Below are 22,467 nucleotides of genomic sequence, written 5' to 3' on the forward strand. Positions count from 1 at the left end.
CCCTGTATTCTCTGAGGGCACTCACTACTTCACAAGAGCAGGCCCAGAGATTGCAAGAACTTCAGAATAAGGCATTTCTTCCTATGGTACCAATTTGGGCACACACCATTTTACATGTGCATTTGTTTAATGTTTGTAAAGCACTGCAAACTCCTTGAATGACAGACACTGTAAATGCTAAGTATTATTTCCTTTGCATATTTACTTTAAAACAGTGGTCCCCAAACGTTTTCTGTTGTACCCCCCCTTACCTGTAATGGAATCTGTCCATGCCCTCCCCCCCAGGAACCAGTCGGGAGGCAGAACCAGGAGCAGGGCCAGAACTGTGGCTCGGGCCATAGTTAGAGCTGCACCCAAGGCCATGGCTGGGAGGCAAGGCTGGAGTGGAGCAGGAAGCAAGGCAGGGCTGGGTGGTACTACCTCCCTGCCCCCTGTGGGGGCTGCCACCGCACCGCCTAGGGGGCACGCCCTACAGTTTGGGGACCACTGCTTTAAAGCAACAGGTCCCGTGGTTCCACTCACATTAAGATATAAACCATTCAGCATGTAGCAATATTGAGGAATTGTTAGTGAGGCCCTTTACTCTTTGAGTTTTATTGTCTTTTATAATGTCATAAAGGACACACCTACATTTATAAAGGCCGTTGCAGTGGTGTACTGCATGCTGCACAAAAGCCCTAAGACTCTTTGAAAGCCTGTTGATTCCAGCAGGGAGCTGTATTACCTCTTTCTTTGCTTCCCCCCAGGGAGATTCAGCCTAAAAATGAATCAGGAAATTGGCAGCTCTCTCTGAGATACATTTACAGTTATGGAGATGATAGGAATTTCTATAAGCTTTTGTACTGCAATGCTGGCTCTTTAATTGCAGTGAGACAGTGTAGGTAAAGCTTTCTTTTTCTTAACCAGTGTTTTAGTGCTGTGCCCAAGTGGTTTTCCTGTTATTCCTTGATTTACACTCCCTTGCACTGTACACACCATACACAGCTTTCTTTAGCTAAAACTAAATAGCTATCCAAAAATATAGCCATTCACTGTAATTAAACTTTAAATGAAGTTAGCAGATCTTACCAGTTGCTTACCAGAATGGTCATTCAGTGGATGTAAACAGAGCAGTTGTAAAGGTCCCTCTTTCTTCTTCACCGTGGAGTGTGCAATATTCTTTCATTATTTGACACGGTGTCTTATTATTTAAAACAAATAGTAATCATTGCTGCTAATACAGACCACAGTATTTTTACCTAATTCTTGCTTGTCTGAATCATGAGTAGTCTAGTGAAGTCAGTAGGACTATTTGCTTAAATGAGGCAAAGATTTTTCTAGTTGATTCTGTACTAGAATCAATTGTTAAACAGACCATACAATTTAAATGCAGGTTATTAATACTTGTTTACAAAAGGACATCTTTATTGATAAGAAACATGATACAGATCAGGGAGATTCTCTTCATATACATTGACATTCATGTATCCTGAAGGCCTTTTATATGCAAGAAAATGTAAAGGAATGTACTTAACTTGTTCCACACAGGCCTTCAAGTGAATTTTTATTCCAAAAAGGGACTTTCATTTTTATATACATTCACAATCTGTTGCTCTTACTACGAAGCACACTAAACTTCCAAATAATGTGTATTAATATTCCTCTTCCACATTAACACTGAACTCAGATACCAACAAACAACATAGAACAGCCTTCACCTTCTTGTCATTTTTTAAAATATAATTTAATTTTTTTATCCAAATTTGCTTTCATTAGTAGATAAATGTAGTGGCCTAACTTATTAAGGGAAATTATGTAAGTCACCTACACCCATTTATTTTTCACAAAGATGAATTTTATAATACTCTACACCCTGGAAAAGGCTCAACGCAAAGTAATAAGACTTGTGATGCACTGCATACAAACAGGACTTAAGTGTAAAAATCACCTGTCATTACATTTTTCCCAGTGATAAGGCTATTCTGTTTCCCTACGTTTGAACATGTTTTTTTAGATGGTAAGATCAAAAGCAGATGGGCAGTTACACCTATCGAGCACTAGAGAGCCCCACTGGTATAGTGGATAACGTGCCATTTTAGACTGACTGATTTTTGCTTTCTTCAGAATTTGTTGCTTCAATTATAAGTAAAATTAAGAAAGGTTTTATGTTTCAAACGTAGACTCTACAGCATAACAGGCACTTCTGCGCTATATGAAATATCAGGAAAGGTGTGAGATGGACCATCTCAGTCCATCTCAATGAGGTTTTCAAAGCCTAGTAATAGCTAAAGTGCTATATCAAACACTGGCAACAAGCAAAACAGAAAACCAGGCACTTGTTGAAAGAAAAGCAAGTAAAGATGTCTTTCAGGCCAAACTTTACCCAACTGAGAGGCTATGTAAGTAGCTGATGAGAGCCTGAGGGCTGCTTTTAATTCTTATGAAACACACTGCAACCACCCTCTTTAGTAAAATGGAGATGCAGCTGAGATCACACCACCCTCTTCTCAGATCGAGAGCAGTTGGTGCTGGAACCTAGCCTCTGTATGCTATATCTCCCTATTAATGAGAAAGACCACAAGTAGATTTGGTCCATAGATCTCATCCTAAGTACCCATCTTCATGCTCTCTTGTTTTCTGAAATTAGCTTTGTTTACTTGTTCTGCGGTGTAACTTTCTTGTTTTGTGGCTTCAATGGGAGGTATGAGGATTCTTGGTATCCCCTTCTTTAGGGTTTTTCTTTTACTTTCCCAATCTACTCCTTTGCAGTAATCGTAACAGATGCTGGGCACAAAGTTCTGCCATTACAAATCCCCTGGTGCAAATCGTGTTGGGGAAATCTTAGCACCATACATCTCAGACACTTAAGTAACACCCAGTCTTAGATACGGTGTGAAAGAAAAAGTCCAGTTCCATGCTTGGGTCTCCCACTCTCTGTATTTCTACTAAGGTTTAGCTAAATACTTTGTTCAGCTAGCTCTTTGCTTGAGTGGATCTTGCATATGCAAGTTTAAAGAAACCATATAATATGCTTTAATGAAATTGCTTTAAGGCAGTACATCATCAATGTATGCCAAAAACATTTAGAAAAAGTTATCACCACTGTTTCTTATATTTGAAGGAACCATAGTAATGTTATATTCTTACAAGGGCAAAACTAAATATGTTAATGGCAAACACTGAATTTTACCCATCTTCAGCATAAGGGAAATTATTATTTTAGCACATTTCTGAGACTAATTCTAGGACATGCATCAAAACCATGAAAACATTTTACAAATATTAACTAAACAGTTTAATACAAATTGATGAAATATGCATATGTTTCCTGTTTGTCCTTTGTGTAGGACAAAGAGAGGAATCTTCAGAAGATATAGGCAGCACAGAACTGAAAAGCAAACTTGAACGTTTCTGAAAAATATACCAGCATTTTGCCAAATGTATTTAAAAATCAACTTAGTTGTGTCCTTCCATCCAAAATAAAGAAAAGAGTTTGACCCACAATCAGACAGACATTTGGAATAAACACTTCATGGATTATGACCTGTATTAACAAACACGAGGAAACAAGCAGCTGTAGTAAAGTCTCCTTGAAGGAGCTATTAGTTGAAACTATAGGAATCTTAATGGACCCACAGCGTTGCCATCAAATCCTCTTAATGAAGATTTTTTGATACACAACAGAAGACGTGGAAAGCAGGCATCAAATGGTAGGTTGGAGGTATCCATTATTCTTTGTATCTTGTGCTTCCTACTTCATTTCTTGCAAACAGTTTGGAACTTATCTTGTAAAGTGCTTTGAGGGGGCACAGGGTCTTCTTACAGGGTTAGGCCCTTGAAGGGCAGCACTACAAATTTCATGAACATTGCTACTCAGCGTACAAATCAAAAGTTAAGACTCCTAAGCTACTGATGCAGCAGCACTCAATGCTGCATCCACATTAATAACTAGTCTTCTGGAGTGTGTTTATATATGAACATATATTAACATGTCCACTCCCCATTTCTATAATCAGTAATCGCAACTAGTTGTTTTTAAGTCACCCTCTTGATTCAGTTCTCTTGCAGTTTTAGGTAGATGGGGCAATACCAGTAGTTGCAGGAGAACTTCAAAGCAGTGAGTGCAGGTTGTAGCAAACCCGAGGGACTAATTTAACTACATTTGTGATCTGCAGATTACTGATGTTTGATAGAAAAGAATTTGATTTAAAAACATTCCTTTCAGAAAGGCATAGCATATTTTGGTTGTAAAAGCCAAGTAAGTGGGCCAGGGAAAATCTTAGTGTAAGGGTAACCCAGCAGTGAAGTACAGACAATGTAGGAGCTCTGACATCTCCTTGCTGACAGGATAGTGGTATAAATTGTGCTTACTCAATAGGTGAGCATTAACAGAAGTTGTCTGAACATTCCAATCCTGCGCTAGCGTAACAGCCCTTTGTGGCTTTTATAGGCCAGCATAATTTAGAAACAGCTCTGAGGCTTCTTTAGCACAGCAATGGAAGTAATGATCACAGCAGTAGTAACAGCAGGACAGTATTTTATATCAGCATTCCACATCATGCCTTGACTTTCACTCTATACGCTGTGGAAGGACCCAAGAGTCTAGCCTATAATCTTTACCATATCAATTTTACCTAGTGTCAGTTGAAGACATTTCATATAGGTGGGATACAGGGCAAAGACAGGAAGAAATTGTGCTTTTCTGCCAAGATGCAAATTCAGACTACTATAAACTTTCTAGATCCAAGGTTATAACTCAGGGATTTTAACAAATCCGTTTTATTTTCCAGTTTTCAAATGCTGTTTCTTATGTTTCTCTAAGTCAAGAGATGTAGGGTAGAAAGTATTACACTGCACTTTCGGCAATTGTACTTTTTTTATTCTTGTCTGTTTTTACATGCTTCTCCAGAGCACATTTATCCAAGGTGGAAAACTCACTTCTTGTAACGTAACTTTAAATGAGTTAGTGAGTGACGCTTTAGGTGGCTAGATGTGCGGAAAGCAAGAGCACATTGCTCACATTTGTATGGCTTTTCACCTGTATGAATTCTCAAATGCTGCTTAAAGTTTCCATTATGGGCAGTAGCATAGCCACACTCTTCACATTTGTATATTTTGACAGACAGTGGTGACTGCTCTTGGACCTTGTTATCAGCCAGGTTTTTTTCATTTGAGTGTGAAGCCAAATGCTGCTTAAGGGATTGCCATTTGTCTGTTGAGTAGTCACAGTTCCTACATTTGAGGCATTTAATTTTTAAATGCACAAGCTTGTGTCGATTTAGATGACTTGAAGTACGAAACTTCTTCTGACAAGTGTCACAGCTGTGGGGTTTTTCACCTGTATGAATCCTTGTGTGTAGCTTGAGGTTGCTTAAAACATAAGTGATGTAACTACACTGTTCACACTTGTAAAGTTGTGAAAGACGCTGTGATGGTGGTGGAACATTTTCATTTTCTTTGCTCTCATGAACATCCAGCTGGTTCTCAAGGTCTTCTGAGCTGACAATGGAACCGACACTCTTTAAGTCTTTTGAGGAACTAAGATCTTCCCTTTTAGGACAGGTGCCCTTATACATTTCACAGTGCAGTCTAAGATCGCCTGCAGTGCTGCCCACATAAAAGCAATGGTCACATTCATGACGTTTCTTTACATGCATAAGATTATGTCTCTGCAAATGGCTGGAGGTTCGAAACATCTTATTGCACTCTTTGCACTCAAATGGTTTTTCACCAGTGTGTATTCTAAAATGCAGCTTAAGGTTGCTAGAAATGTAAGTGGCATAATCGCATTGTTGACACTTGAACAGTTTGAGAGAAGACCTAATAGGAGGCTGTGCGTCAATACACTTAGCATTTTCCTCAGGCTCGGGAGCATTTGTAACAATCTCATTACATTCTTGAACTTGTGAATCAGTAACCTTATGAAAGAACAGCTGCTTCTCTTTGTGAATCACTAAATGACACGGATCACTCTTGTAAATACTGAGAAGAGTTTCTGATCCAGTCCTCACAACAGGCAAATTGTTGGTTCGTTGGCTGCTTTGGCACATTTTTATGCCACAGAATATATTCATATCCCTCTCTAATTCATTCTCTTGTTCAAGTTCTGCTCCTGAACCCAGCATTTCATGTGTCTCATTAAGCAGGTGATCATCCCATTTATTGTCAGAATCAGAAGAAACCCAATCCTTTTGGTAATCATTGTCATCTTCACATGCTTTGCTTTTATTGGATTCATTACTCTCATTTGCATAATCTTTTGTAAACATCTCATCACAGCTTTCAACTTGGGTATGAAATTTCTTATGAAAATAGAGCAGTCCTTTAGCGTAAAATACTATGTTACACTGATCACACGTATAACTCTTTGGAGGACTTTTAATTTTCTTCTCCTCAACAGGAAAATCAAGGTGTTGCTGCCGTTGGCACAATTCTTTGCCAGCATGTATATTTATGTGTCTCTTTAAACCACTTGTGCTTGTGAATGATGACTGGCAGAATTCACAGGAATAGGGCTTAGCCCCTGTATGAATGTAACTGTGTTTTACCATGCTTGCAAAATACAGTGAAAAAAATGTACAGAACCTGCATTTGTATAGTCCATAGCCAGCATGCCAGTACATGTGATTTAGCATATAGGACAAGCTAACACAAGAATAGTCACACTGGGGACACTGATAAGGCCATCTGCCTTTATGTCCTTTCATATGATAAACAAAAAGCTTAGGATCTGGTGAAGCAAAGAGACAAACTTTGCAAGAAAAAATAACTGGAGCATCTGCAGTTTTATAGGCCCTTTCAATTTTGATGAAGAATTTATCATACTTACTTTCCTTTTTCTTATTCACAGATTGTGTTTTTTCTGGGCTCTCTCTTCTGGCTTTTTCAGTGTTCATAATTCTACTTTTTCTTGTATTTTTCAACATGGTCATTTTCTTATGAAATTTAAGATGACGTTTAATGTTGACAGAAAAGAAAAAACTTTTTTGGCAAAAGCAGCATTTGTGTATTTTTTTATCTTGATGTGCTGAATAAACGTGTTTCTTTAGAAGATTTTTACTTTTATACACAGAGCTACAAAACCTGCATTTCACATTCAGTTTCTTCTTGTGCTTGTACATAGAACAAGATCCCATAGAAACAGCTTTGCTGTTACGCGCCTTACCTAGTAGGAATGTTTCTTCTTGATGCTTTACATTTGGGTGTTTTATAATCACATGAGAAAAATCACACTCTTCTTGCTTATCCATCACCCTGGGAGAATGAATTACTGACTGATGAATAAACTCTTCAGAAATATTCAATCCAGGATTATCACAAGCATTCATTGCCAAGTCCTTTACATCTTCTAGCAACTCTCCTGCTTTAGAAAAGTTGCTATTAATACAAGTTAAAAAAATACTTTGGACTTGCTCTATTTCTTTTACAGCATTCAGATCTTCGAAGTTGCTATCCATTCCAGAATTCAGAGTTTCATCTTTAGAACCGCTTCTCTTTCTTGTTCTGTCATCAGTTTTATTCTTTCCAGTATCTGAAGGGACAATACCTAAAAATGTAAAAAAATATATATACACATGACATGTCATCCAATAATCTTCTGCAGCCTGGCACAATCTCAGTAACTCCCATTTAAGTTTGATAGGATAAATGGGGAAAACAAGGAAACCTTTTGGGAAACGGGGAGCCTATGCAGGAAGGATAGGCTCCACCTAAATCAAAACTGGAACCAGATTGCTGGCATATAGAATTAAAAAGGTCGTAGAGCAGTTTTTAAACTAAGGGCTGGGGGAAAGCCAGTAGGTGTGGAGGAGCACATGGTTTGGACAGACACATCCCTTAGGGGATTCTCTTAATACAGATTCTCTATATCTTAGTAAGGATGAGAGGATGGAAGATTATAAAATATGGATAAGATCTGATGAGAAACTGTCAAATGAAAAATAATCCCATTCATTTACTTCACATAATGGCAGATAGTTAAAAAGTGAAACATTTTTAAAGTGCTTATATACAAATGCTAGAAGTCTAAATACTAAGATGGGCAAACTTGAGTGCCTCATATTAAATGAGGATATTGATATAATAGCCATCACAGAAACTTGGTGGAATGAGGATGATCAATGGTACACAGTAATACCGAGGTACAAAATATATCAGAAGGACAGAATAGGTCATACTGGTGGGGGAGAGGCACTATATGTGAGAGAAAGCATAGTCAAAGAAGTAAATATCTTAAATGAACCAAACTGTATCATAGAATCTCTATGCATAGTAATTTCATGCTTGAATAATAAGAATATAGCAGTAGGGATATACTACCAACCATCTGACCAGGATGGTGACCATGACTGTGAAATGCTCAGGGAGATTAAAGAGGCTATAAAAATAAAAAAAATCAATAATAATGGGAGATTTCAACTATTCCCACATTGACTAGGTACATGTCACCTCAGGATGAGATGCAGAGAGAAAGTTTCTGGACACCTTAAATGGCTGCTTCTTGGAGCAGCTAGTCCTGGAACCCACAACAGGAGAGGCAATTCTTGATTTAGTCCTAAGTGGAACACAGGATCTGGTCCAAGAAATGAATATAGCTGAACCACTTGGTAATAGTGACCATAACATAATACAATTTAACACCCAGGGAGGGGCGGGTGGAGAGGGCTCCAAAGCAGCCACTACGGTAATATTTAATTTCAGAAAGGGGAACAACACAAAAACAAGGAAGTTAGTTAAACAGAAATGAATAATTTACATTAGAAGTGAGGGACATTATCACACCAGAGCCATTCTTTTTAGGTGACAAATCTGAGGAACTGTCCCAGATTAAGGAGGTTTTGGAACAAATTGATAAATTAAACAGTAATAAGTCATCAGGACCTGATGGTATTGACCCAAGAGTTCTGAAGGAACTCAAAAGTGAAATTGCAGAATTACTAATTGTAGTATGTGACCTACCATTTAAATCAGCTTCTGTACCAAATGACTGGAGGATAGCTAATGTGACACCATTTTTGAAAAAAGGCTCCAGAGGCGATCCTGGCAATTACAGACTGTTAAGCTTAACTTCAATACCAGGCAAATTGGTTGAAACTATAGTAAAGAACAGAATTATCAGACACAGACGAACATGATTTTTACGGAAAGGGGTCAACATTTTGTAAAAGGAAATCTTGCCTCACTAATCTACTAGAATTCTTTGAAGGGGTCAACAAGCATGTGGACATGAGTGATCAAATGGATAGTGTCCTTAGATGTTCAGAAAGTCTTTGACAAGGTCCCTCACCAAAGGCTCTTAAGCAAAGTAAGCTGTCATGGGATAAGAGGGAAGGTCCTCTAATGGATCAGTAATGGGTTAAAAGATAGGAAACAAAGGGTAGGAATAAATGGTAGGTTTTCAGAATGGAGAGAGGTAAATAGTGGTGTCCCCCAGAGGTCTGTACTGGAACTAGTACTGTTCAACATATTCTTAAATGATCTGGAAAAAGGAGTAAACAGTGAGGTGGCAAAATTTGCAGATGATACAAAACTACTCAAGATAGTTAAGTCCAAAGCAGACTGTGAAGAGTTACAAAGGGATCTTACAGAACTGAGTAACTGGGCAGACAAATGGCAGATGAAATTCAATGTTGGTAAATGCAAAGTAATGCACATCAGAAAACATAATCCCAACTATATATATAAAAAGATTGGGTCTAAATTAGCTGTTTCCACTCAAGAAAGGGATCTTGGAGTCATTGTGGATAGTTCTCTGAAAACATCCACTCAGTGTGCAGCGGCTGTCAAAAAAGCTAACAGAATGTTAGGAATCGGATAGATAAGACAGAAGATATAATATTGCCTCTTCATAAATCCATGGTACACCCAAATCTTGAATACTGCGTGCAGATCTGGTCACCCCATCTCAAAAAAGATGCATCGGAATTGGAAAAGGTACAGAAAAAGGCAATAAAAATTATTAGGAGTATGAAAAAGCTTCCATATGAGGACACATTAATAAGACTGGGACTTTTCAGTTTGGAAAAGAGATGAGTAAGGGGGGATATGACAGAGGTCTATAAAATTATGACTGGTGTGGAAAGAGTAAATGAAGTGTTATTTACTCCTTCTCATAATACAAGAGCTACAGGTCACCAAATGAAATTAATAGGCAATAGATTTTAAAAAAAAAAGGAAGTATTCTTCACACAACACCTAGGCCATGTCTATACTGACGGCGGCAAATTCGCCAACGCCAGATCGATCTTTCTGGATCAATTGAGCGGTCAGTGTAGACCCGCTCAATCGTTCAGGAAGTTGACTGAGTAAAACCACCCCTTTAAGTAGCGCAATGCAGTGTAGACAGCGCGCAGAAGGGAAGCAGAGCAGTAGACATGAGTTACACAACCTACTCTGCGTAGTTTGCTTAACTCTCGTCGACTGCCGCCGAATCGCCAGGTGAGTATGGACCAGACCCTAGTCAACCTATGGAACTCCTTGCCAGAGGATGTTGTGATGGCCAAGACTATAACAGACTAGAACTAGAAAAAGAACTAGATAAGTTCATAGAGGATAGGTCCATCAATGGCTATTAGCCCGATGGCAGGAACTGCTGTTTGCCAGAAGCTGGGAATGGGTGATGGGATGGATCACTTGATGATTATCTGTTCTGTTCATTCCCTCTGAAGCATCTGGCATTGGCCTCTGTCGAAGACAGGGTACTGAGCTAGATGGAGCATTGGCTTGACCCAGTATGACCATTCTTATGTTCTTCTTATGTTCTTATGAATGTGACTACTAGGGCTTGGTCAAATAGCAGAAAAGAGACATTGAGTATATCAAATTCCACCAGTATTAGTCTAATAATATATTTGCTGAATAGGACTTGATCAGCTGTAGTACTGGATGAATGCCACAAAAGTGTATTGAATTATTTAAAAAATACTGGTATTAACTATTGTATCGTCAGTGTACTACTCGATTCATCCCACTTACTAAGTCTCTTGCTTTTGCTATACTTCCTTTCTCTTCCTGCCTTCACTTTTTCTTTCCTATAGTTTATTGTAACTTTATCCTGAGTTGTCTTCAGTGTGTTTCATTTGTCTTCCCCCTTTCCCGCTACTGCGCTGGTCCCCAAACTTTTTAAGTTGCACCCTCCTTACCCCAATATAATTTGTCCATACACCCCCCAGGAGTCATGTTTGGAAGTCATGGCTGGAAGCGGGGCCACAGTTGTGGCCAGAGCTACAGCTGTGACCTGGAGTGGAGCTGGGGCTCGGAGCAGAGCCACAGCTGGGAAGGGAGCCGGCCTATCATCAGGAGTGGAGGTGGGACAGAGTCGGGGGGGTGCTTTCTCCCCGCCCCCTGTGGGAGCTGGCCTAGGTCCCGCCGAACCCCACTGAATGTTCCTCCCCATCCCTCTGCAGGGGCACGCACCACAGTTTGGGGACCACTGCTCTACTATGTTTTGTATCTCTTTCTTTTCTCAGTTCTTCCCCAACTCTCTCTTGATACCATACTTGTTTTTTTAACCTTAGCTCATGACTCTCTCTCTCCCCCCACTCACACAGGGTTTACAATTTCACCAAACACCAACTAGCTAGAGAACTACTCCTACTGGCTGCAGACAGCTACAGAGGTTTGGGGCAAGTGCTGTCAGGGGCAACATCAAGATAAGAACCCAACACTTACAGCCCTTTCCCTGCAACTGGAGGAGGTATGCCAGAATTCCTATCAAAGTGTTGTGTCTCAACTCTGCTCAGGGTTCCATCTTTCATACCAGCATCTGGCTAGTATGTCTGATCAATTTGAGCTCCACACTTCTCTAGCTGATGAACAGTAGAGCATTCTCTCATTTTATTCTCCCTTTTTTTGTTAGATTCTCCTGGCTAGTATGAGTAAAAGGTTCTCCACTACTTTTCACCACTCCCAGCCTCCTGCTGTGGTGAAGGTGTCTCTCTTTGCTACTCGACCTCTCCTTCAGATTTCCAACTGCTGCAACGAGGGGTATTTCAGCTACTTTACCCTTATCCCAGCATTCATTTTTTAGCCCATCTCCCCAGGAAATATTCCCAACTTTCACAAACTGCAGCAAAACAAACAGATTCTTTTCACTTTCACTGCTTCCCACATTATTCTGAAAATAAGGAATGACAACTGGCTAGATTCTGGTCAGTATTCACTCTGCTGCAGCTTGTGGAATCTTTGAGCATCAGCCTAGGCACATAGTTGAAAGAAGGTTGAAAGAACTGGGCCTGTTTAGTCTAGAGAAGAAGGCTGAAGGGGGGTAAATGATAAGTCTTCAAATATACGAAAGGTTGTTCTAAAGAGAACAGTGATCTCTTGTTCTCCATGTTCACAAGATAAGAAGTAATCTGCTATGACTGCAGGAAGGGAGATATCAATTGGATATTAGTTAAAAACATTTTAACTGCAAGGATACTTAAACACTGGAACAGTTTACATAAGGAGGTTATAGAATTCCCATCATTGGAGGTTTTTAAGAACAGATTAGACAAACATCTGTCAGGGATGACCTAGGTATACTTAATCCTGTCTTGGAGGGCAGGGGGAGGATGGGGGATGGACTAGATGACCTCAAGTCCCTTCAGCCCTACATTTCTATGATTCTATGCCATCCATGCACTCAGGAGTACAACAGTGCATCAGCTCAATCTTGGTTCACATTTGAAAGGTTATCAACACAAACATAAGGGCTATAAGCTTACATAAAAAAAAAAAGTAAATATGTAATGATTCTTCCTGGAATTTTTCCTATTTGCTCCAAGCATCAGGCCAAGTGGATTTTTCAAGCCCTGATCTGCTAGTCTATTACTAAGAACAAGTTACCTTTAGTCTCAAGACATATCTGCGCTTCTTTGCAATGGGGTGCTGGCTGGCGCTCTTCTTTGCTGTCAGAGGAACTGATTGCAGAAGTCCCAGGTTCCTTTCCATCTTTAAATATTGCTCCTGAAATCAATTGCCTATTTGTCTCAATAGTCAGACCATATCCATCCTTATTGTCACTACATGAGAGAGGAACATGAACCTTTTGGCAACTGATGTCATCCTTGCCTTCTTTGCTTGTGACAAATCCATTTACCTCCTCAAGGTCCATCCTGGGAGCCAACGGACATGGCACATAATTTTGGCTGGGTTTGCTATTGGCCAGAGCATATTGATCACTTAAAGAAACTTGGGCTGAATTTGGTTTCTCAAACACACTCAGAGTAACCTGCTTTTCTTTTGGACATTTTAGAACATTGCCGTCATTCAAAATAGACTGTATTTGACTCCTTAGAACATCACCATTTGAAGGTAGCTGCTCTTCCTCTTTGCTTTTTAGGAGATAATCATCAGCTGAAATGGCCAACTCTTCTTCCTCACTCTTCAAAATATCATCATTACTCAAGATTGCCTGCTCTTCATCTTCATGTTCAAGAAAATCATCATCATCATCATCACTCAGCACAAAAATAGTAATGGGAAGGTCAATTTCAAAGACATCAGACTCTGAAAACAGACAAAAACAGTATTAGCACTACTTCCAAAAAACTGAGGCAACTAATTCTCTTTAATTTAGGAGTAAGACAGAAGCCCAGCTACATAACCAAAATTACACTGCTACTTGGCAGTTGCACGATCTAGCACCCACAACATTTCTAAGACACCTTCTTTCCATACAAATGCTTTACAGGCATTACAACCACTGGCAGACAAATACAAATCTCCGAGCACATCTCAGCCCAGGCTGCAGCTGCGTCAACACAGTCTACACCTGTAATCTACATATTCTGCATGTGCAATATTACAGCTATGTCTCCCAGCTCCATCCCACAATGCAATCCCGATCAGCAGGCATGAGAACCATTACTATTATTTGTATTACAATAGTGTCTAGAGGCCACAACTGAGAGCAGGGGTCCATTGTACTAGGCACTGTACATGTACACTCATGTACGTGCACACAAAATGAACAGCTAACCCTAGGTTAATTTATAATCTAAATATACAACACAGGGAAAGGGTGGGAAGGGAAGCTGGCACAGAGAGGGAAAGTGACTTGCTCAAGGTCACACAAGAGGCAGGAATAAAATCCAGGTTTCCAGTGCCCTATCCACTAGATCACACTGCCTCAAGCCAGCAGGGCACTCACTGGTCTTGGCTCTGCTGGAGAAATGTCTGGAGAGAACATGAAAAATAAACTTTATTATTAAACATAAGCTTTAATAAACATAAAAACAAAACATTTTTCTGCTTTTCTTGTAAAGTAAAATGTTTCCTCATTTCTAAGCCTCTACATGAAGTGAGAGCTCTCTGTCCTACGTGCTTATAAAAATGTATAACCAAATCTAAAAAATCCCAATTACACAATTCTGCATTTCCTCACACATTTTTCCTCCTCTTTTGGGAGGAATAGGAAGTGGGGGGGGGGGGGAGGGGAGAAAGGTGAGAAGAGGGATTGGAGTGATCTTATCTAATTTGAAGTCTTAACTTTTCAGGGGCAGAAACTGTGTGTTCCTATTTCTCTGCAGAGCACCATGCTCATCTATGATGCTGTATAAATCAGTCACAACATAAGAATGGCCACACCAATGGTCCATTTAGCCCAATATCCTGTGTTCCGACAGTGGCCAATGCCAGGTGCTTCAGAGGGAATGAACAGACCAAGTCAATTATTGAGTGATCCATCCCCTGTTGCCAAGTCCCAGCATATGGCAGTCAGAGGCTTAGGGACAGCCAGAGCATGGGGTTGCATCCTTTACCATCTCATAGACTTTAAGGTCACAAGGGACCACTGTGATCACCTAGTCTGACCTCCTGCACATTGCAGGCCACAGAAACTCACCCAGCCACTCCTGTAATAGAACCCTAACGTGTGTCTAAGTTACTGAAGTCCTCAAATCATGGTTTAAAGACTTCAAGTTACAGAGATACCACCATTTACACATGTTTAAATCTGCAAGTGACCCCTTCCCTATGCTGCAGAGGAAGGTGAAAAAATCCCAGGTTCTCTGCCAATCTGGCTGGTGGGGAGAGGAGGCGGGAGAATTCCTTCTTGAACTCAAATATGGCAATCAGTTAGACCCTGAGCACATGGGCAAGACCCACCAGACACACACCTGGGAATTATCTGTAGTAAGTCACAACCCTCCCCATCTCGTGTCCTTAAGAGCCATTGATGGACCTGTCCTCTATGAAATTATCTACTTCTTTTTTGAATCCTGTTTTACTTTTGACCTTCACAACATTCCCCGGCAACGAGTTCCACAGATTGAGTGTGCATAGTGTGAAATACTTCCTGATGCTTGTTTTAAACTTATGGGCCATTAATTTCATAAGGTGACCCCGGATTCTCCAGTTATGTGAAGGGGCAAATAATACTTCCTTATTCATTTTCTCCCCACCATTCAAGATTTTATAGACCTCTGTCCTATCCCTTCTTATTCATCTCTTTTCCATGCTGAACATGCCCCATCTTTTTAATTGCTCATCCTATGGAAGCTGTTCCATATCCCTTATCATTTTTATTGCCCTTCTCTGAATCTTTTTGAATTCCAGTATATCTTTTTTGAGATGGGGTGACCAAAACTGCATGCAGTATTCAAGGTGTGGGCACACCATGAATTTACATAGAGGCATTAGGATATCTTCTGTTTTATTATCTATCCTGTTCCTAACATTCTGTTAGCTTTTTTTGACTGCTGCTGTGCATTGAACTGATGTTTTCAGACAACTATCCACAATGACTCCACGATCTTTTTCTTGAATGGTAACAGCTAATTTAGACCCCATCATTTTGTATATATAGTTGCAATTATGTTTTCCAATGCGCATTATTTTGTACTTATCAATATTGAATTTCTAATTGATCTTTGAGCTGAGGCTATGTTCAGACTGACGGTGGCAAAATCGCCGCCACCAGATCGATCTTTCTTGATCGATCGAGCGGTCAGTGAGACCTGCTCAATCGATCAGAAAGTCGACTGAGTAAGTCCACCCCCTCAAGTAGCGTAGCGCTGAGCCAACGGGAACAGCACAGCGCAGTGAAGACACCGCGCAGAAGGGAAGCACAGCAGTTGACACTGCATAGTTTGCGTAACTCCCGTCGACTGCCGCCGAATCGCGCGGACAGCGTGAACCAGCCCGAAGACGACTTACTGCAAACGTATCTGGACGTAGTAATTAGCCCTACGAAAACTTCAGTGGATCCCTCACAAGAGGTAAAAGCTTGCAAGACCAAGTCCTCAGGTCATAACAGTTTCAGCTGGAGTGTTCGCCCGGTCGCTCCTGTGGGACTTTGTGACTCCTTTGGCCGAACTCACCTACGCTTTGGGACAGGTTTAGTGCTTCCGAATTCGGGCGAAACGAACCCCGCAACTTAACGCGCCAGGGCCACTTTGGGTTTGGTGCCAAGTTACAAACCTGACTTTTTTTTTTCCCCCCAGGTGCAAGGGTCGGGATTTGGGGTACAGACGCTGATAGCCTCGCAGAAGCAGCAGAGCTCGCTGGGCCAAGGAGCTCAGGCAGGCAGGTAGGCGCCTGGCACCCCAAGGAGCCCGGAGGCACCAGCTACCGCAGCACTCAATGGGCTCGCGGCAGAGCCACGCGCCGGAGGGGGGGGCGGGGAGGAGGGGCGGAGCTCGCGGGCCAGTGGAGCTCGCGGGCTGACGGCGGATCGAGACGCCCCCGGCTGGCAGACGCCGGGAAGATCCCTGAGGGGGTGGGGACACCCTAATCCTGCACGTGCCCCTCCCCCCCCGGCCCGGGCTCTCACCAGGCCGTGCCCCGCCGCCTAAGGGTCGGGGAGCCCCCCCGCACCTCGCCCGCCGCAGCTGGGGCCAGCCGGCCAGCCTACCGCAACTCCCCGCCGGCTCCGGCCCGCGCAGTCCCGCCGCCATGGCTCAGTCAGCCTCGGCATGGGCCGGGAGACCCCCACCAGCGCCCCGGCTATTTACTCTCGGGGAAACGTGCGACTGGGCATGCGCCGGCCCGCCCGGGCGCGCGCGCGTTGTAGGCGCGCGCGGGGCTCGGGGGCGACCGGGCGAGCCTCTCGTGCGCAGGCGCGGGGGAGTGAGGTTTCACGGCGCGGTGCTCGCGAGCTCCGGGTGGGAGCTTGGTCCTCAGATGCCTGCTGCCCGCGTGGGGGGAGGGGCCCAGGCTGGGCAGTCGGGAACCTCTCCCCCCCGGGCCTGGCCCGCTGCAGAGCGCAGCAGCTGCTCCATCCAGAGACTTTGCTGCCCTGCGCGCGTGCAACATAGACGCCGGCTGTGTCCAAAGTGGGGGAGGGGCCAAAGCCCCCTAAATTGGGGTCTGGAGAGCGAGGCACCCCCGGCCAAGCAGGAGTGAAGCTGGCAAATAAGGGCTTTCCTGGAAGGACTCCCCGTTGGGGTCCCCTGCCCCGAGGAGCGTGCAGCCTTGCCCAGCCCTGCATTAGAATTCTGTCTGTGTCAAAGAGCACCAGGTGCTGGCACTGGGAGTGGGTCTTTCTGCCCTCCTGACGTGAGCAAACCACTCTGGCTGGTGATCCAAAGGGCACCCTAGAGTGTAGGGGCACCTGCACCAGTGTCAGTGGGTCCTTAACCTGATGGGGTGGACCGACTATGCCATGCATGGGTGGAGCAGTGGGAGAGATAATACAAAGAGACTGGCGTCTGGATGAGGTGGGCACATAGTGGGCTAGGACCCCTGGGAGAGACCAGGACATGGGACAGATGGGGTGAGTTCAGGACACAGCAAGGGACGAAGGAGTGGGGAGGGACTAGGGCACAGGGAGCAGATGGAGGGCTAGGAAAATGGGGATATGGGGCAGGACACTGGAGAAAGGGGGTGGACACAGTGGGGTAGGACCCTGGGGAATAGGAGGACTGGGAAAGGGGGCAGCTTCTTTCTTCACTATTTTGGTAAAAAAGTACTAACCCTATCATTTTGCACAGCATTGCCCACGATGTGTCCAGCACTTGTTTCTCCATATAGATGCAGACCTGGCTTTGACCAACAGAATCATGATTAGATGATTTAGGATTCTAAGAAGCTGGAACCTAAGTGAGCTATGCCTAGCATATCTGTAAATGCCTTGGGGATTTTTGCTTGCTTTGCTGGTAGTCTCAGCCAAAAGCAATTTGTATTTATTGATCTGGAAAGTATAAGCAAATATTAATTATCTGCATTGGTTGTTGAAATATTTGTAAATTCATATACCAATAAGCTTCAACCTTGAACTCTTGGGAAGTTGTTATTGTGGCTCCTAGGCCATAATTTTCAAAAATCAAGCACAAGACTAGGCCTAATTTGCATCCACTGTTCCTGTGATTGTGCCTGCAAATGGATATTTGCATGTAGAAACAGCCACTTAGCTGTGTTGCTGGAGCTGTTAGATTCTAAAAGTAACAAGAATTGACCTTTCTGACAATTTATTTTAAATAGAAATAACATCTAAATGTTCAGAGTCACAAAAAGTACATTTCTTGTCTGAAAAATGAAATTTCTGTATGGTTGCAGAGGCAACCAGCCTTAAAAAAAACAATTAGGTCCCTTAGTTGGGGGTGAAATCAGTACGCCAGTGGCTTGCTCTGGAAATATCACTACCTGCCTTTACAGGTACCTTCTGCTTTTGATTGTAGCTTAAAAAAAATCAAAATGACTTTTATAGGTAGGTGGTATTATTCCAGAATGTTTTGGTTCTTAAGAATTGGGAGGAAGCTGATCAAGAACAAGCAATCTGTAAGAGATTTAGCAAGTGGCCTGGATGTAAACAGCATTTGGTATCATCTACTGAAAGTAGCAATACACAGAAACTGACTGATAGACGCATCAGGTATCACTAAATTACTTATTACGTATTTGGCCGAGTTGAATTAATTCACCTTCAAGCTGCTGCTATTGAGCAACTGTTAAGAATATTTTTAAAACTGTTTTTCATATGATTTCAGTGTTCCGGAAGAAAACACTCATAATAAAGAAAAAAAAAATAACAACACTTTGAGATCACTGATACTATTATTCTTTCCATTTTACCTAAGAGGAAACTATAGCAGAGATAGATTGTGACTTGCCCAAGGTCCCAGAGGAGGTCTATAAGAGGCAGAACTAGGACCTAGTTTCCTGAATCAGGTTCCTTGGTAGTGAAATCCCGAATTTGCCTTAACCATAAGATCATCCTTCATGGAACCATTTAGAATGTAGTCCTTTAATTATTACAAAACCGGTCCAGCACAAGTTTTCCTGTACTGATCTTGGACTGTCAGGTAAACCTGGTGATGTTTCTGGGTCAACTACTGGTGCTGAAACAAAGTTGGAGGTGGTATGGGGTGAATGCCTGAAAAAGGAAAATAAATAGTGTGAGAGATTCAATAAATAATATACAAAGAATTATACTTGTAGCCCAGAAGAGAGAGAAATTTCATTAGCAGAAAAAGCAAATAGAGTTTAAAGCCAGGTAGGACCACCATATCATCTACTCTGACCTCCAGTATATTACAGGCCACCAATGCCAGCCACACACTAAACCCAGCAACTGAAATTAGACCAGAGTCTTACAGCCAACAGGAGACTAAACAAACCACAAGGGGAAAATAAGCAGCTATGCTAAAATCATGCCATTTATATATTTTACTTAAATGATCAATGAAGCCCACCCTCCAGAAAAGTACAAAATCCATTGTTTTAAACTCTATTAAAGCACATTTTCTACAAATCATTTTTATGACAACTAAATGTGATGTTGTTATGAACATTTTAATTTCATTTAACAAATATCACATGGGTACTGTGATAATAATTGGGGCCCAGTAGGCCTATGTCAGTTGCATTCCTTAACTCTGAGCCTAATTGTGGGAAAGTGGATGGCAGTTTGTAAAATGGTTTCATCACCTGTAATAACAAATGTTAGCAAATGTTGATGGGGGAAAAGGTCACAAAAGTCCAACTCAGACTGTTACATAAGGTTGTTTATAAAAATCAGTAAAAGTGAAAAACAGAGCTAGTTAGTCTAAACAAAAGGGCTTTTACCAACATAACTCAAGGAATGTGTTAAAAATCATGCTTTACAGATAAGAAAAGCGTGGAGCTGGAAATCAATGAACCAGAATTTGCATGCTGGAGTTTAGGCCTACTTGGTGAACAAAGTAATGAAATGATGGATTATTCCACCCATTTCCCCTCTCTTGGGGCCCCTGAAAAGAGACTTTTGGGGGCAGAGACTGACAAACTGACTGGAGGGATTCTTGGCAGAGGGAGAAGGCTTTCAGGCCTCTGCCTCACTCCAGGGACTTCATCCTTCACGTGGGGATCCCAAAGATCACCACATCATCGTGTCCAGACCTTGACACACCGTCAGGGAAACCTGGTCATCACCAGCAGAGATTCCAGTTGGGAACGTGAGATCCTGCCATGTTTCCCCTTTCCTTGTGTCCTCCTTTCTGCCCCACTACTTTCCCGTCTGTTCTCTCTCAGCTTTCCGTCTGAGCTGATCCTGAGGTCAACTGTACGGCACAGTGCCAGCACAATGAGACAAGGCAGTCCATCAGCTCTACCCAGTTCTGCCCAGTCTAAGAGAGACTGGTAAAGGAGAGAGACCAGAGCAATCAGATGATGTTGCAGACCTGGACATGAGCCAGAGCACTGGGTTGGCAGGTTAGCCATGATGGCAGAGTATCTATCTGTGACTGACCTGATGCCCAGAATCTCAAGAACATCAACAAAAGCCATATTTCTTCTATCCTTACTATCTTCTCTCTTCACCCCCTTGTGTCTGTCTGTTGGTAAAAGCAGGAAAAGTAACCATTCTTCTTAACATCTTGGAGACTAACCCTTTCCTCCCCACTAAGAAGGGTTGTCCAACTAAATAAGGGACTCTGATAGCCCTTCTTTGAAAGGGACTTTGATGGGTGTTGGTTAAGTTTGTCTCATGTAATCTTTTAATTTCAATTTTAAACAATAACTTGTTTTAGCTCCTCCCTCTCTCTCCCCCGTATTTTAGTTAATAAATTTCTAAACTACTTTGGTATGAGTTTTAGTGTGTTTGCCGTGCAACTAACAAACGGAGATCTCTGTATACCAAATCTTGTTTAATGTTGGACAGTGGTAGGGTCAGGTTAACACCTTTAAATCTTTGGACCTACATATTCCATCTAAATTAATACAGCAGCATTGCATGTGGTGTCAGTGGCTTCAACTCAGGGCTTGTCTACCCTTACCTCAGAGATTCGGCGGCAGTTGACCGGAGTTACGCGAACTACGCAAAAAACGTGCGTAACTCCTGCGGCTTCTGTGCTTCTGTTCTGCGCTCCATCTTCAATGCACTGCGCCGACGGGAACTGTGTTCCCCTCGACGCAGCGCTACGCCACTTGAGGAGGTGGTCTTAATATGTCGATTTCTGGATCGACTGAGCGGGTCTTCACTGACCGCTCAGTCAATCCAGATAAGTTGATCTGAGGGCAGCGAATTTGGTGCTGTCAGTGAAGATATAGCCTTAGAGAATGTGGCGTAGAAATGAACATGGAAAACTTTGGACTTCAGAGGAAGCCTCTGTTGAAAGCAGTTGAAATCCTTAGATCTATGTATCGGTCAATATTTATAACACAATGATCTCTGTGATATCCTTTTCCAGAGACCATGCCCTGCACTGAGTTGATGACACACCTCATCTGTCAGCAGTGTTCAGAACCTAACTAACTTTTGCTGTCAGCTGCAAAGTTCTTGGAATATGCATCCCTGGTTCCCTTGTGTATCACTCTGAATATTCTAAGGCACTTCCATCGAAAGAATCAATCAAGAAAGAGGAATGAATCTGGATAAAGGGCTCCTGTTTCTGTCTAATATGGATGTGATTAGTTGCACAAAAGAGTCGGATTTTTTTTTTTAATGGATGCTCTTCAAACAACTGGTCCAAATCCTGAGAATCATGCAGCACCCCTGCTCTTATTCTTTGGAGGGGAGCTCTGCATCTCCCTGCTGGATGGCTCAGCTGCTCCATGGTCAAGTTCCCCATAGGGCCAGAAGAGCAGTTCTGCCAACTCCACTACTGCCTCCCTCTCTGCACCGGAAATGATAAGGCTAATAAATGGCAGACAAGATAGATAGTGATAAGATAGGAGGAGGTCATACTGAAAATGTCAGTGGTTTGTGTCGTCAATGGTTTGGTACATTACAGGGGCTGCAATATTTCCTGTGAAGCTGTTTGAACAGTGTACCATAGTCAGGTCTTTGGTCTTGTGAAATTAACAAAACAAGTCTATGACTTTATATATATTGGTTAAGAAAAAAGTAGTCATATACAATAGTATTTCCATTGCGCCTTCCTTTATTTATATAAAGGGCTGTATCCCTACCAGCTGCAGAGGAATCAGGATATGAAGAGGGCTGTGAACCTGAAGTGCTAGAAAGAAGAGAAAACAGAATATAAAATACTGGTTGATACAGATGTTAGGACCATGTTTATAGGAATCCTCCTGCCCACTAGGTAATTCAGCTCAGGCAGAATGGTGACATTCCAAACTTGTTTACAT

General features: G+C 42.2%; 1 pseudogene; it reads right to left on the reverse strand.

Moving 5' to 3' along the window:
• Positions 1 to 773: 773 nt before the first annotated feature.
• Positions 774 to 16,928, reverse strand: LOC137150895 (zinc finger protein 107-like; annotated as a pseudogene).
• Between the last annotated feature and the right edge of the window lie 5,539 nt (positions 16,929 to 22,467).

The sequence above is a fragment of the Emydura macquarii genome, unplaced genomic scaffold (assembly GCF_026122565.2).
Source record: "Emydura macquarii macquarii isolate MOO-44397 ecotype Brisbane River unplaced genomic scaffold, CSIRO-AGI_Emac_v2 contig_1039, whole genome shotgun sequence".
Classification (NCBI taxonomy): Eukaryota; Metazoa; Chordata; order Testudines; family Chelidae; genus Emydura; species Emydura macquarii.